Source organism: Ambystoma mexicanum, chromosome 3q (assembly GCF_040938575.1).
Source record: "Ambystoma mexicanum isolate Mex_15411 chromosome 3q, UKY_AmexF1_1, whole genome shotgun sequence".
In the NCBI taxonomy this organism is placed as follows: Eukaryota; Metazoa; Chordata; class Amphibia; order Caudata; family Ambystomatidae; genus Ambystoma; species Ambystoma mexicanum.
In genome coordinates, this window is record NC_090926.1 from 468913816 (window position 1) to 468928295 (window position 14480).

The 14480-nt window shown below is 48.1% G+C and overlaps 1 protein-coding gene across 3 annotated transcripts in view; it reads left to right on the forward strand.

Moving 5' to 3' along the window:
* Nucleotides 1–14480, forward strand: part of SLU7 (SLU7 homolog, splicing factor) — a 525459-nt gene that overhangs the window by 305582 nt on the left and 205397 nt on the right. The gene's annotated exons all lie outside the window — the stretch shown is intronic.

Consider the following 14480-nt stretch of genomic DNA (forward strand, 5'->3'; position numbering starts at 1 on the left):
CTCGAGTTACACTCTCAGGTTTTCTTTGCCTTCTTTCGAGGTAGCTTTACCCTACCCATGCATTCTTTTGCAAGATCAGCGCACCCCACCTTATGTGGAGTGCTAAGGGGACACATTGTATCCCTTTTCTCACTTCTGTAACTTTCTAGTTACTGTGAAAAGTCAGTGGCTAGTGGCAGTGGATGATTTTCTAACAATTTTGTGAAACTCTTTGCAGGTGAACCATTTTTCCAAGCAGAAATTTGGGGGTAGATCTTTATCCTCTGTAGGTGCTTCCCTCTGGAAAGTGTCCCTGCCTCTCTGCGCCTTGAGCTGGAGCTCTTTAAGTTCCGGAAACTCCTCAAGACCTTCCTCTTTCTCTCTCCTTTGCTAACCTTCTCTCTTTTTCTCTCCTGCCTCTCTGTTCAGCTTTTTCTGACTGGTCGCCTGGTTCACCTCCAGAGCCTCGCAGGGTCCAGGCCCCCCCGCCAGTTGCCTCTGGGCCTCTACACTATGTTCAGCACTACTACACTTTCAGCGTACGTTCAATGAGAGGGCACTCATTGCACTTAACCCATGGCCCTGCTGGACTGGGTGCACTTGTTCCCCTCCACCGCCGCACTTCCGTCGGTACACTTGCATGACCTGAAATTACTAGGCCTAGTAAACTCTGTCCTGTCCGCCCTTTGTCTCCCCTCGCTAGTTTGGTTGAGCCTGAAACACTTCATGCACTTGCACTAGGAGAAATGCTGTCTGGCCTAGTACGCTAGTTATTTTTTTTTGTTGGATCATTCGGAAACCTCAAGGCTTAAGAATGACCACTGTATTCCCTTGCTCCCTTCCCATCTTTAAGCGCTTTGAAGCACTTCACTTGTGTGTAAGCGCTGTACAAATAAACAATTACATCACAGGCTGTATTCGCAGCTGCTGCAAGGGACACAGGGGGCACCATTGACCCAAAATCGTGCCTGTCTTCTTTTATTGCCAACTCACGATGACTTGTCCTTTCTTGAGCCTTGTTTTACCGACGTGGGTGGAGAAACGCCTGCTCACTCTTTTGTCTTAGATGGGCTCCCATGCGGAAGCCTGCCCAGAGGCGCCAGTGTGTCTGGGGGGACAGGAAGCTGGAAGGACACTGAAATGCCTCCGTTTTTTGTCTTCCAGTGTGTCCGCTTGGATCCAGTTTTGACTGCGTACCTGGCTGTCCCTTTGGGACAATCACCCCCCAAAGCATGAATGTAGCATGCATGCTGATTTGTTGAGTTCCTGTATTTAAGGCGAGGATCTTCATACAGAAACCAGCGTTGACCACTGGAAGATCCATTCCAAACAAGAAAGGAGGACGCCTGCAGCCACCTCCAAAGCCAGCCCTTTCTTCTGTGTGACTGGGAAGATTGTGGACCGAGAGAAGGAAGAAAGTCTACCGGGTGACGACTGTCACTACTACAAAGCATGTGTCGAGCCTGCACAACCTGGTGCAGTCAAAGATCACCTGCTGGGCATCCCTGTGACCGAGTCTGACCACCTGCTTCTGCCAAAGGTTCATTCTCCAGCCACCAAGGCCAGAATTCCAAACCTGAGCTGCTGTCATCTCACCTTGGGCACCCGACATTGACCTTGCTGTTTTTCACTGAAGAAGGTACTGTCTCCCTCCTGGGTACTTACCTGGACGGCTTCCTCCCTTTGATTGGTGGGCCTACCCAGTCTCAAGTCCAGCTGCAGTTTGAGCCATCCCATGACGAGCTGTGACCTTCCGGGTCTGCAATCTCTGAATACCCTGGGACCTCTGGCACTGCTGTGGTGCGTCGTCTCGTCAAGCGTGGTTCCGGCTGCAAACTTCTAAGCAGCTGTCTTGGCCGACAGAGACTTTATCCCAATTGTAGAAGTCCCCTCAGCCATGTCGTGGACCGAGAGAAGGAAAAAAAGACTGCTGGGTGACAACTGTCACTACTACAAAGCCTGTGTCAAGCCTACACAACCTGGTGCAGTCGAAGATCACCTGCTGGGCATCCCTGTGTCCGAGTCTAACCACCTACTTCCACTAAAGGTTCATTCTTCAGCCACCAAGGCCAGAATTTCAAACTGGAGCTGCTGTCGTCTCATCTTGGGCACCCGACATTGACATTGCTGTTATTCACTGAAGAAGGTACTGTCTCCCTCCTGGGTACTTACCTAGATAGTTGCTGTTCGCTCCTCCTCAGCTTTTTGAGTCACGTTGGAGTGCACAACCCAATGGTTTTCTCCCATGCAAAAAGCATCCGTCCTAGAGGCAGTAATCCTTCAGGTGGCCTACCTAGCCCGCCTGAACTTTTTGAATCCAATTCCATTACTTAGTGGCTACGAAAAAGCATCTTCTGTGAATGTATATCTTTGCCAGCGTCTGACTTCCTTTGTCCTGCCACCCACGGGTCACTGGTCCCCCTGTGTCCCCATCTGACTTTTGAGACACTCATTCTCCAGATAAGGCTGGTCTTATAATGTTTAGGCCTACACAGGGTTATTAACCTACCAGTATTGCTATTTAGTAAATGTTGATTGATGAATGATTTGCTAACCTGAAGATACTCTGACTACATCTAAAAGTATACTATTGAATTGAGTTTTGCAACAGAAAATGTCTTACTGTATATATGTGTAAAACTGTCCTTACTTACTGGAATTGAAACGTGATCTTAACATTGTTTGAGTGTTTATAATAAATAACTACATTTGTATATAACTAGTGTGTAAGTGTTTTTTCGACTATCAGTGTGCTCAAAGGTGTTTGTACTCACCTACAGCCCTTCTCTTCTCCTAGACTAAGCATGGCAGCTCGACCACAGCTACCAAATCTTTTGGGTAGTTCAGGCCAAACCAAACAGTTGGCGCCTTGTGCTCCAAGAGTGGTGTCTTCTGAAGTCCTACCACAGATGGGGAGTTTTTCCAACAGGAAAGAAGCGTTTGAATTAATACGAATGTATGATTGTTTCTTTTGCAAGAAATCTGGTTATATGCCGAAGCCAGTTGTTAGGAGGAAACTCCCAGGTAGGCAGGAAGGCTACTAGGAGTTTGCAAACTAAGAACTCATGGAAGGCCTAACTCCTTCCCTTTCCCAAAAGGAACACAGTCCCAGACAGACGGCAAGTTCAACTGTGGTACAGCCCAAATCAACAGGGATCAGTACACGGAAGAGGGAGTCCAGGCACATATCAGTGAGCTCTGGCTCGCAGGCCAGTTTTGTATCGCAGTTACATCACACTGACATCACAACTCAGGCCTGTCCCCAGAAACCCTATCACCCCCTGTGATTTGGCATTGAGTGGTAGTCCACCTATAACAGACCCTACAGTTGTTAGTTGATGGAGGTGGTATCTTTCAACATACTTGTCACTCACTGGGGCACTGGGAACCGGTGCAATATGGCGAGTGCGATCGCGGTTGTTCTAGTTCTTCCTCAGGTTTTTATGCCTGGTGGAGGGAGAGAAAGGGGTAGATTCCGCCCATCCATCTTCAGTCCCCCTCTGGTCGCCTTGTTTATCACATTATGAAAGAACCACTCGTCCTCTTTTGGTTGGCATATCTTGGTTACCCCTCCTAGGTGTCCATAATAATTTACGTGATCATCAAAGGACCATTAAATGTAAGCGCATGCTCCTTCGGGGTTGCACCAAACCCACTTCCCTTCATACTTCCTTGGGTCGCGGGAGTTGTCCGCCTTTGTCCCTGCCGGAAATAGGTCACACATCGCTATATTCTCCCTTAGTTTTAATCTTTTCTTCACAATGTCATCCATCGCCCCTCATATGTTCACATCCATCAGATTTGCATTCCTATTGCTTCTGCTGTCTTCTTGCATCTTGCAATGAATATCTTGATCCCACATAGGAACGCTGCCCCTAGGGCTAGTGCTCCCACTATTACCTTCAGTCCATCTGCCAGCCATGGCATCCATGACCACAGATATGCTTGCCAGCTCTTGTGTTTCCTTGTCACGCGTGCTTCGTCTTCCATCTTCGCCTGCATCTTTGCCAGCTGCGCAACTGCGTCTGAGAGAGTTCCGTTATCTTCATCATTGGCTGGTATGAACGTGCAACATGAACTACTCCCGATTTTTGAGCAAACTCCTCCTTCCATCGCTGTGAAGAGATCCAGAACATATCCATTCTGGAGCGCCACCAACCTTTTTGCTCGGAGCTCTTCCTTTATGGCGTTGAACCCGTTCACTGTGGAATTGATGGTTACCATCAACTCCCAACAAGTTATTTGTAACCATTTTGGCATTTATATATGTTTGTACTCCAGGTATAAGTGGCCATCCCTTTGCTTCCATCCCCACTAATTTCTTCAAACTCTTCTGTACCGGTTCTGGGAGCCCCAGCACTAAGATATGATAAAAGATGGCTATCGTTTTATCCCACGCCTCTCGAGTTTCAAGGTGACAAAGCTCTTGAATCTCTTGAACATATTGAACAGGAACTTCGTTTTCACGCATTTTGCGTGATGTCATTGCCCCGATGTCTGACGTATCTGGGCACTGTGTTTGTAACGCTTGCCAACTGCTGCACTGCAATTTGCAAATGGCGACTCCTCGTGTGCTGTGTTCTGTATCGTCACCCCATGGAACCCCGCCCTCTTCCATATGTCCTCTGCTGCGTCACCGAATATCGAAAGCTAATAATGCCTTTACGTCACTCACTGCCAACCTGTGCTTCTCCATCTCATAAATCCTCTTCCCCGCTCCTGCGCTCAACGAAGGTAATCTGCACTTAACGTTTTCCTTGTCTGTGTGTTTCCAGGGCACATACTGAGGCCTCATCCCTCCCCTCTCTAATAGGGGCATCTATGAGTATGCTGCTCTCTCTTCAGGCATCCTCTGATACCGTCTGATTTTAATAGGCCCTCTCTCGTCCTCAATGTCTGTGCACATGTCCACTGGTTTTAGTGTGGGTACTCGTTTGTTCTCGTCGTGAGCTCTGGACAATCGTCCTCTAGAATGTGCCACTGCTGCCTCATCTCTCCTGCGTCCCGGGAGGTCCCTGAGCATATTGAGGTATGTGTTTTGTGTAGTGCACCTGTCGGTTGCTTGCTGTGCTTGTTCTTCTAGATCGACCCCTTCTTCTCCTGTTCTGTGGGGCCTAAACTCCCATGTTGCTCCCTCCCCTGTCCTGGTGATGTGGAGCCTGTTTTGCTCCCCGCTGCCGTGTCTGTTGTCACCTTCAGACCTCATGTTCATGTTACTACAAAATGCATCGGAGAAATTAAGTTTCATGGATGCCGAGTCAGCGTTCATGTTTAAAGTAAGATCAATATCCACCTTGCTGTACTTGCTATACTATCCACCTTGCTATACTTGCTGCCTCCTGACCATACCCCTAGACGCGCTGCGCCGCTTCCTACTGAGTCTCTCCCTTGCATATCTGTGCTGTCGGGCTCTGCTCGCCTCTCCTCTTCCCGTCTCTCCTCTCTAATTCCAAGGCTACTTTCTCACTGACCGCCCTTATTGCTCGCTCGTCCTCCTTTCGTGCCCTTTCCCTTGCCAATCTGTCCAACTGCAGCTTCCTCTGTCCTCTTTCTGCTAACTTGCATTTTCCTTGCTCTGCCATTTCCTTCCTCCTTTCTGCCTTTTCTAGTTCCCTTTTCCTTTTCTCTCTCATCTCTCTGTGCCCTCTTTCTCTCCGTCAGTTCTCTCTATCCTTTCCTCTCACTCCCTCTCCGTACGTTCCTTCTCTTCTCGCCTCTGCTCCCTATCCACTCCTCAGTACCTATGTCCTCGAATTCTGCCCTTGCGTTCTGCAGCCCCTCTTCACTTGTTCCAATGCTGCTAACAGGTTGTTCTGTACCCTTCGGTTTGTCCTCTTTAGTATATGGCGGTGGCTTGTATGTCGGATTTGAATAGCCCTCTGCTGCCCTAAACTCTTATTGGGTACATTGGTCCCTGGTCATCATCTGTGCTGTCCGATACTACGCTTGGAGGAGCGGGGACAGTTGCGGAGGGGTTTGCCTCTTCCTCCTTCACCTCATGTTGGTTCAGCATCCACATATGCCTCGCCATTTCCCCATCTCCTTCCTGGAACATGCGCCATAATTCAAATATTGCCATGCGTTTGGTCAGTTTCTTCCCCCGGTAACTGCCCTGTATGTGTGTCAGTAGTGATTGCTGCATGTCCCGAGAGAAGCTACCGCAAGGCGGCCATGGTTTCGTTAACTTGCCTTCCATATTTTTGGACCACTCTATACTGTACTTCCTTGTAAGGAGGCAATGTCTTACACAAGTGCTGAAGGGGGGTTACTCCCCCACTAGTTACCTGATACATTTTGTGGCCCTTTTTTACCTGACCTCAAGTCGAGGCTTTTGATAATCTGCTGCCCAGGGAAATAAAAGTTACAATCCAATGATAACACGGTTCAATTTCTATGAGCCTCCTTGGCTCTGCACCTTAGCCGGCGTGCTCCGCGCACAGCCCCTCCTTCACAATCGCTGCCTTCGCCAGCACACCACCACAATCTTGCGCATGTGCCTCCCGCGCACTGCCACTGGTTCACCTCGTCTGCCAATTCCAAGTTCTCAAAACTAGCTCCTCACTATCACAACACTCCGTTCTATGTACCAACCCAAGGGTGACGTCACTGAGCTAAAATCGCGATGTAAATGAATAGACAAATTTGCATACGCAAAACAATACCCCGTTGCTTCCCATCCCACACAACACCCCACAGCTGTCTTCCTGCCTCTCTGGGGCAGAGTATACCGCTATTCTCTTGTGACCGAACTGCACCCGTTGCGTCGCCTAAGGTGTGAAATGCCTCTCTCCAGAAGACTTAACCAGTCAGTTCACCTTTTGCAGGATAGCTCCAGCTAACCCTCACGGGAATACCATCATCTATGACCCAAGCTAAAACGCCCAATTCACAGGAATACCTTTATTCACAAATTCTCATCATTCAAGCCTTCTAAGACCGAATGTCACCTAAACAAAGAAACAGGACTTGTACCTCCGTTCAGATCCCTACTCACCACAACGATACTGGACAACACTATAACACACTGTTAGGAAGTACTTTACTAATACTTAACAATGTCCCGCTGTTAACCCACACTACTCCATACCCTTCCTCACCCCCACAATTGCTGTTAGTCTGGACCAATACTTACGTTCCATGCTGTACTGGCGCTGCTCGGCTGACGTCTCTCACGTCAAGGCGCTCGCCTCCCCATTGTGGCCTACCTGGACCCTTCACCGATTCCGGGCAAGATGATTTCCAAACGGCTCCCGACAGCTTTTAACCGGTTTACACCTTTTCCGGTGTTCTCGAAATGCACGCGAGGGTCCCACAGCCTCTCAGGTTCGGCAGCAAAGGGGCCGGTCTAGAGCCGGGCTGGCGCAGCCAACCATTCTCTCTTCTACCAACTTGTTAGGAGGAAACTTTCAGGTAGGCAGGAGAGCTACTAGGAATTCACAAACTCAGAACTCATGAAAGGCCTAACTCCTTCCCTTTCCCAAAAGGAATGCAGGACCGGACAGACACCAAGTTCAACTGTGGTTTATTACAGCCAAAACCAATAGGGATCAGTACACGGAAGAGGGAGCCCAGGCATATCTCAGTGAGCTCGGGCTCGCAGGCCAATTTTGTATCGTAGTTGCATCACACTGACATCACAACTTGGGCCTGTCCCCAGAAAACCTATCACACCCTGTGATTAGTTGTTGAGTGGTAGTCCACTTATAGCTGACCCTACTGTTGTTAGTTGATTGACTTTCTCACCTATGGCAGACCCTACTGTTAGTTGATTGGCTTTCTCATGTCAGATGGCCGGCCTGGCTTGTCCCCAATTACCGAATATTCTGCAATGTTGCAGTGTGAGGGCTTGTCATTGGTTCGGGCCCATGGCTACCCACCCCTAGGGTCCTGAATTGTGATTGGCTAAAGCTGTCTCCCCCAGTCCTGGGACCCAAGTCGGTTCTCAGCTCGGAGTGTACCTTTTCAAGGTAATAAGAACAACTGTGTCTGCATTTTAACATGTGTAAACCACCAGACACTATGAGCGTGCCTGTTCTCATCGTAGGACACTCGGCTTCTTCTGTATCGACTTTGTTGTAAGCCATTCTCTGGGTGCGTGAAACTGCTCCTCTTTCCCAGCTGCCAGTTTCGGTTCACTATCAGCCTGCCAGATCACATGGTCAGCGGCCATGGTTCTGAGCTTTGCAGCTCTGAATTAGTGAGATTTTATGAAGAAATATTTGTATTCTCTGTGCTGGTGTTAATGCAGTTCAGGGTATGGAATGTCAGTCGCAACAAGGTGGCTTTGCCAGCAGGCCCTATCCCACACGGTTGCTCTTGTTTCTGCATTGGATTCAGCTCTGCTAAGCCTTTACTGAGACACTTGTGGCCAGCTGTAATTGTCCTAAGATTGAGGCAAGGCCTCTACTTGGTGGTTCTACTCTATAATATTCATAGGTTAAGTGTTTATGGCGCTGTCGGGTCCCTCAGGTGCTCCTGCCGCTCCATATGGTTAGTTGCATATGGACCCCTTGCAAGCTTTTGCACAGGACCTCTTGCTTCTTGCAATTTCTGCATTGCTGCAAGCTAATGGCAAAAATAATAAAGCAATAGCAGTATATACATGTATCTGTCTTCTAATTCATAGAACTGACGCATATGTTCTTTGCGTATTCGGCCTGATGACTTTTCTGGTAGAGCCGGAGAAAAACAAAAGGTGAGGGAGAGGGGTGCAGAAAGGGAGGGGAGGAACAAAACACACGACTATCGTACTAGGCCTGATGACATTTCAGATAGTGCTGGAGGGGGTGGGGGCGAACAGTAAGGAGAGGGTGAGGAGACCGATGAGGTTGCTATCATACTAGGTCCAGGGATAATTCTGATAGAGTAAGTGCATAGAAGAAAGTAAGGGGAGAAAGGGAGAGGAGGAGAGAACAGAGAGTAAGCAGTCAAAAAGAGTGGAGAAGCAAGAGGGGAGAGCGAATAAAATTTCAGAAGTCAGTAGTAACACATAATGTTGCAAGCCAGGATACAAGATGAAGATGGGAACAGCATGATTCAGGGCCACCATGAGTACAAGATGCAAAGGAAGTCCAGCATGAGGGTTGAGAAATGGTGACGCACCGTGAATCAGTGAAGTCCATAAAAGTCAAATCCAGCATTGGCCACAAGATGGTGATGGTGAAACCAGAATGTATCAGGACAGACTCCTGCAGAAGTAGGCTGGAGGAGGGAAGGGGAAGAAGGGTAGAAGAATCAAGCAAAACAGGCAACACCTGTGTGCGAGAAGTGGGGTGGGGCACAAGGGAACATCACGGGGGGACCAGCGGGGGAGGGGATGGCCTGTGGGGACAGAGGGAGTAAACACATGTTGGTGAATGCTTACCTGCTGTCTGAGGAGGGGTTCGGGCCCTGGGTCCTCCTGGTCCAAACAGGAATTGCCCTTTTCTTTGTCTGCCCTTTGCTTCGAACGCCTGGGTGAGAGACGCCCTTGATCTAAGAGTTAAGAGCAGGAAGGAAGAGGCAGGGATAAGAAGGTGGGTGGTGTTTAGGCCAGGTGACCTAGATCCACTTGCACCAGCTCCCCAGCTACAAAGGAAAAAAGGCTGGTGGGCTCCTTAAGTAGGGGAAAAAAGCGGTAAGCAGAAAGGCACCAGGTGGGCGGGGCTTAGGCCAAGTGACCTAGATCCACTTGCACCTGCTCCCCAGCTGCCAACATACTTTCAACATACTTGTCACTGGGGCACTGGGAACCGGTGCAATATGGTGAGTGCGATTGCGATTCTTCCGGTTCTTCTTCCAGTTCGTATGTCTGGTGGAGGGGGAGAGAGGGGTAGATTTTCGCCCATCCTTCTTCACAGTTTTGATGGGCATCATCATTAGTCGCAAAGAAAGGTCTCAAAGGGCGTCTGATCATTGGCGCAAAATACCTTTATAATTTTTTTGAATTACAATTGTTTTATACAAACGACCAAGTGTTATGTGCTAAGCTTGCGATATGTACGCCATCTTAAATGTTTTGCGAGGAATTGTGGCTCTGAGCATGCGTTTGTGTGGTCAGAAGCTCAAGAGACCGTTTTTCTCAACATTTACGACTTCATTGTTACAGGTGGTGCACCGGAAGGCACCTCTTACATCTGCTCTTCTGCACTTATGCATGGTTTTCACCTCACCAACTCCAGTAGGGAGATTTAAAAAAAAAAACAAATAGACACAATTACCTACTTGGCACAGTGCTACTAAATGTAGCACTATAGATTACATTTGTATTAGCTACTCAGCGAAGCACATAGTGCACAGCTTTGGGATTTCTTTTAACATGCTTTGTGATCTTGCAACCTTATATTGTATTCTAGATTTAAATGTGATTTATGGGAAGACTTTGCTAACTGGTAATTATGAGGTTGCTTCCAATGGAAATCGCATTATTTGGAGGGGAGGCAATTGCTAAAAATTAATGAACATTTTTAAAATGAACACTCACGGTTGCTATCTAAACTAGAACTTTATAATATTAATAATGGTACTGTAGTCCCTGCCAATGTTGCAAGTTTCTTTGGAAACACCCTTAATAGTCAGATCTTTACTAATGAAAATAGTGTCTCCCTCTGTATGAAGCAACCATTGCAATACGGAAAATTACTTTGTGCCAGAACATCTGATGTAGATGTCTTTAGAGGAATAAAGTGATATGTCCTGCCGATCGTGCTAGCCAGATCAGTGGTTTAAAAATTAAAGCTAAGAACTGGCTACAATGATTTTCGGCGCACACTGTGCAATAGCAGTTGATATACCACACACTTCACAAGAATGACTCTAAGAAACTTTGGTTTATGTTTGACACATTTTCTTAAAATTAACTTTATTGGCAGCCGGTATGTTACAAAGCGATAAACACAGTTCCATAAATACAGTATGTAAGTTACTGCTGGTTTTAACATTTTCACCCAAAAGAATGTCAAACAAACCGGTGGGCGTTCCTACACAACATTCTCCGTAGCTAATTGTTGACTTCAATACCCAGATCCAATTCCCACTTCCTGTACCTCCACGAATCCCCTCCGATTGCTGCCAGGAGGGTCTGATCCAGTTTAGAGATCAATCCCTTCTTAGACTTCTTTGACTTCTCAGCACTTGCTCTCTTGCCATTAACCCTCGCTGTATTTTCTCCTTCCATTTAGCTGACATCAACACTCCCTTCAATTGGAGATATTTAAACAGTGACAGCATGCCAATGTGCACACTGTCCTCCAGTACCCCAATCTCCACAAACTCCTCTTTCACCATCTGCCCCACTCTCTCCAACCCTGCCTCATACCAATCCTCAAAACCAGGATGGGTCTAGGATACATAAATACAGTATGTAAGTTACTGCTGGTTTTAACATTTTCACCCAAAAGAATGTCAAACAAACCGGTGGGCGTTCCTACACAACATTCTCCGTAGCTAATTGTTGACTTCAATACCCAGATCCAATTCCCACTTCCTGTACCTCCACGAATCCCCTCCGATTGCTGCCAGGAGGGTCTGATCCAGTTTAGAGATCAATCCCTTCTTAGACTTCTTTGACTTCTCAGCACTTGCTCTCTTGCCATTAACCCTCGCTGTATTTTCTCCTTCCATTTAGCTGACATCAACACTCCCTTCAATTGGAGATATTTAAACAGTGACAGCATGCCAATGTGCACACTGTCCTCCAGTACCCCAATCTCCACAAACTCCTCTTTCACCATCTGCCCCACTCTCTCCAACCCTGCCTCATACCAATCCTCAAAACCAGGATGGGTCTAGGATATCCGCCCTAATTGGGGGGATGCTTATATGGCTCGGGGGAGGGGGGTGTTACATTGTTTAATTTTTCAGCCTCCTCTGTGCTCACAGGGGGTCCAGGATCCTGTGTGTCCCGACTGATCGGCAGAGCTCTCTATGCAGCGCCCAGAGCGATTCCCCCAATGTTATTGGTCTCAGCCAATGGTTCTATATTTGCACGCATTGTTTCTGCCCGTCTACCCTCAGGTGAGGGACTATTACCCTGAACTGCACAGCTCTAAAATATGTGTGCATGTCAGAGAAGCAGACTCCCCCCCGCCCCCCTTTTTTTGGGTTGCACCAATATCATGTAAGACACCCTTCGCTTCTGCCCTCCCCATATGAATCTCGTGATCCTCCGTTTCACCTCTACAAAGTGGGGGTCTGGCATCGCATTCAGCAATGTCTGATACAAATAAAACCAGGGTCATCTTAATCGTATTGATTCTACCCAGTCAGGACACCCGTCCATAGTCCCCCAGCATCCTGAGTACACCCCAAACAGAGCTGGCGATGTTATCAACATGGAGGACGTTGTCCGCGTATAGATTCCGCTTGTACTCCACCTCTCCCACCTTTAAGCCCTGATCTGCGCCGCTTATCTGAGTTTAATCCCCAGTGACTCTATGGACAGAGCGAACAGGAGGGGAGAGAAAGGGCAGCCCTGCCTAGTGCCCCTCCAAAGGCGAAATTCCCTAGACGTCTTAGCATTGACCACCATCCGCGCTACTGTTCTGCATATATTGCCTCAATAGCCTGTATCAACCTGTCTCAAAATGTTTACAAATTACTGCTAACAAGAACCCCCACTCAACCCTGTCAATTGCTTTCTCAGCATCTAAGCTGAGAAGAGCATAGTCGCCTCCGTCTTGATGCACATATTACATGAGGTTGGGGGTTTTAAATATGGCATCTGTGCCCTGTCATCCAGTATCGAAAACAATCTGGTTCGGATGTACCAGGTGTGGTTTCGCCCCACTCTAGGCCGGTGGCCAATATTCTCGTAAAGAGCTTCTCGTCAATGTTTAATAGCAAGGTGGGACAGTATGAGGGGCACAGCGTTGGGTCTCTCCCCTCTTTGGGTATCACCGTGATCAATAGATTACTGAACGATTTTGGAACTGTACCAGTCTCCAATATGTTATTGTATAGTTTAGTCATATGACAGAGGAGGGGGCCTTACATCTCTTGAAAAACCCCAGTGTATATCCACCCTCCCCTGGGGATTTCCCATTGGAGCGTCTGTTCATAGATGCCTGTACCTCTTCTGCAGTAAACAGATTCTCAAGCATCCCGCATCTGCGAGACCCATCATATTCACATCTTTGAGGTATACCTCTGAGTCTTGTGATGCCCCAGGCATTCCGTGGCATACAGATGCTCATATAATCGCGCAAAGCAATCTATGTCCTCCGGCTTATCTCTGAACTGCACTCCCTCATCAACCACTTCAACCCATCTTTCCGCCCTCTGCACTCTAAGTATGGCTGCTATCAGCACGCCTGCCTTATCTCCCTTCTCATAGAACATTTGCTTAAGGTATTCTTAAGGTATTCAGTGTCTGCTACGTATCCTCCACTTTGAGCGCCTTCGGCTCTGCCCTCTTCATCTGCACCTTCATTAGATCCTCCTCCTCATATCCTTCACCCACATACATTTTGGACTCACTTTCTAGAATAGCCTTCCACAGCTTCTCCTCCTGCAACTTACGCTCCCTTTTTCTGCGCGCTCTTTCATTAGTAATCCTTTCCCATGTCCCAAATCACATTAATGTCCACTTGCCCCGTATCCTTAATTTGAAAATACTCTGATATGTCGGCTATGAGTTGCTCATAGAAGATCGGATCCCTGAACAATGAGCTATTGCCCCTCCAGTGGTAGTCCACCCTACTGATCCCTCCCACATCCATTTCCATCCCGACCATGTCGTGGTCTGATCACCCAATTTGCCTGATCTCGCATTGTGTGACTCTCCCTCCATGATCCCTGGGCAGTAGCAAATAATCTATTCTCGTGTGTGTGTGTGTGTGTGTGGCATGGGGGACAGAGAAAAAAGTATACCCCTTCTGTCTTGGATGCGTTACCCCCCACGCATCTAGGAGGCCTCTAATCTCCATGGTTCATCCCAGATGAATGACCACCCGCCCGCCCCTCTCCCTGCTCCTCTGATTGATTGTCTTGCTAACTTCCTATGCACACTCATCAGCCCAGGCGTGGAAATCTCTTCCTATTACAAAGAGATCACCGGATAGAGCCAACACCGCATCAAGGGCCTAAGCAATAAACTGGGCCTTTCCCTGGTTAGCAGCGTACAGCGTCCCCAACACCACCTGCATTCCATCCAGGGAGCCCTGCACAACCAGCAGGGGCCCATAGTACAACTTATCAATGAAACATCCTGTAGACATTGTTGCTTATGGATAGGTATTCCACCCACCCCCACGCTTAGAGGGCCCTGAAGCCCAGTAAACCCGCCCTATCCATGCACCTCACAGCTGTCTTTCCTCACCAGCTACGAATCGATTTTTCCTGGGCAAAAAGCACATCAAGCGCTGCATTGCGGAACTCGCGCACCAGTAGGGACCTCTTAGTGGGGGGAATTTAGCCCATTCACATAGACTGTGCCCACCCTTAGGCATACACCTCCCTTCTTAGACCCTGTCATCCAGCTCCCCTGTTATTTCCTACAATCATAACTCTGGGGCCCACAAGCC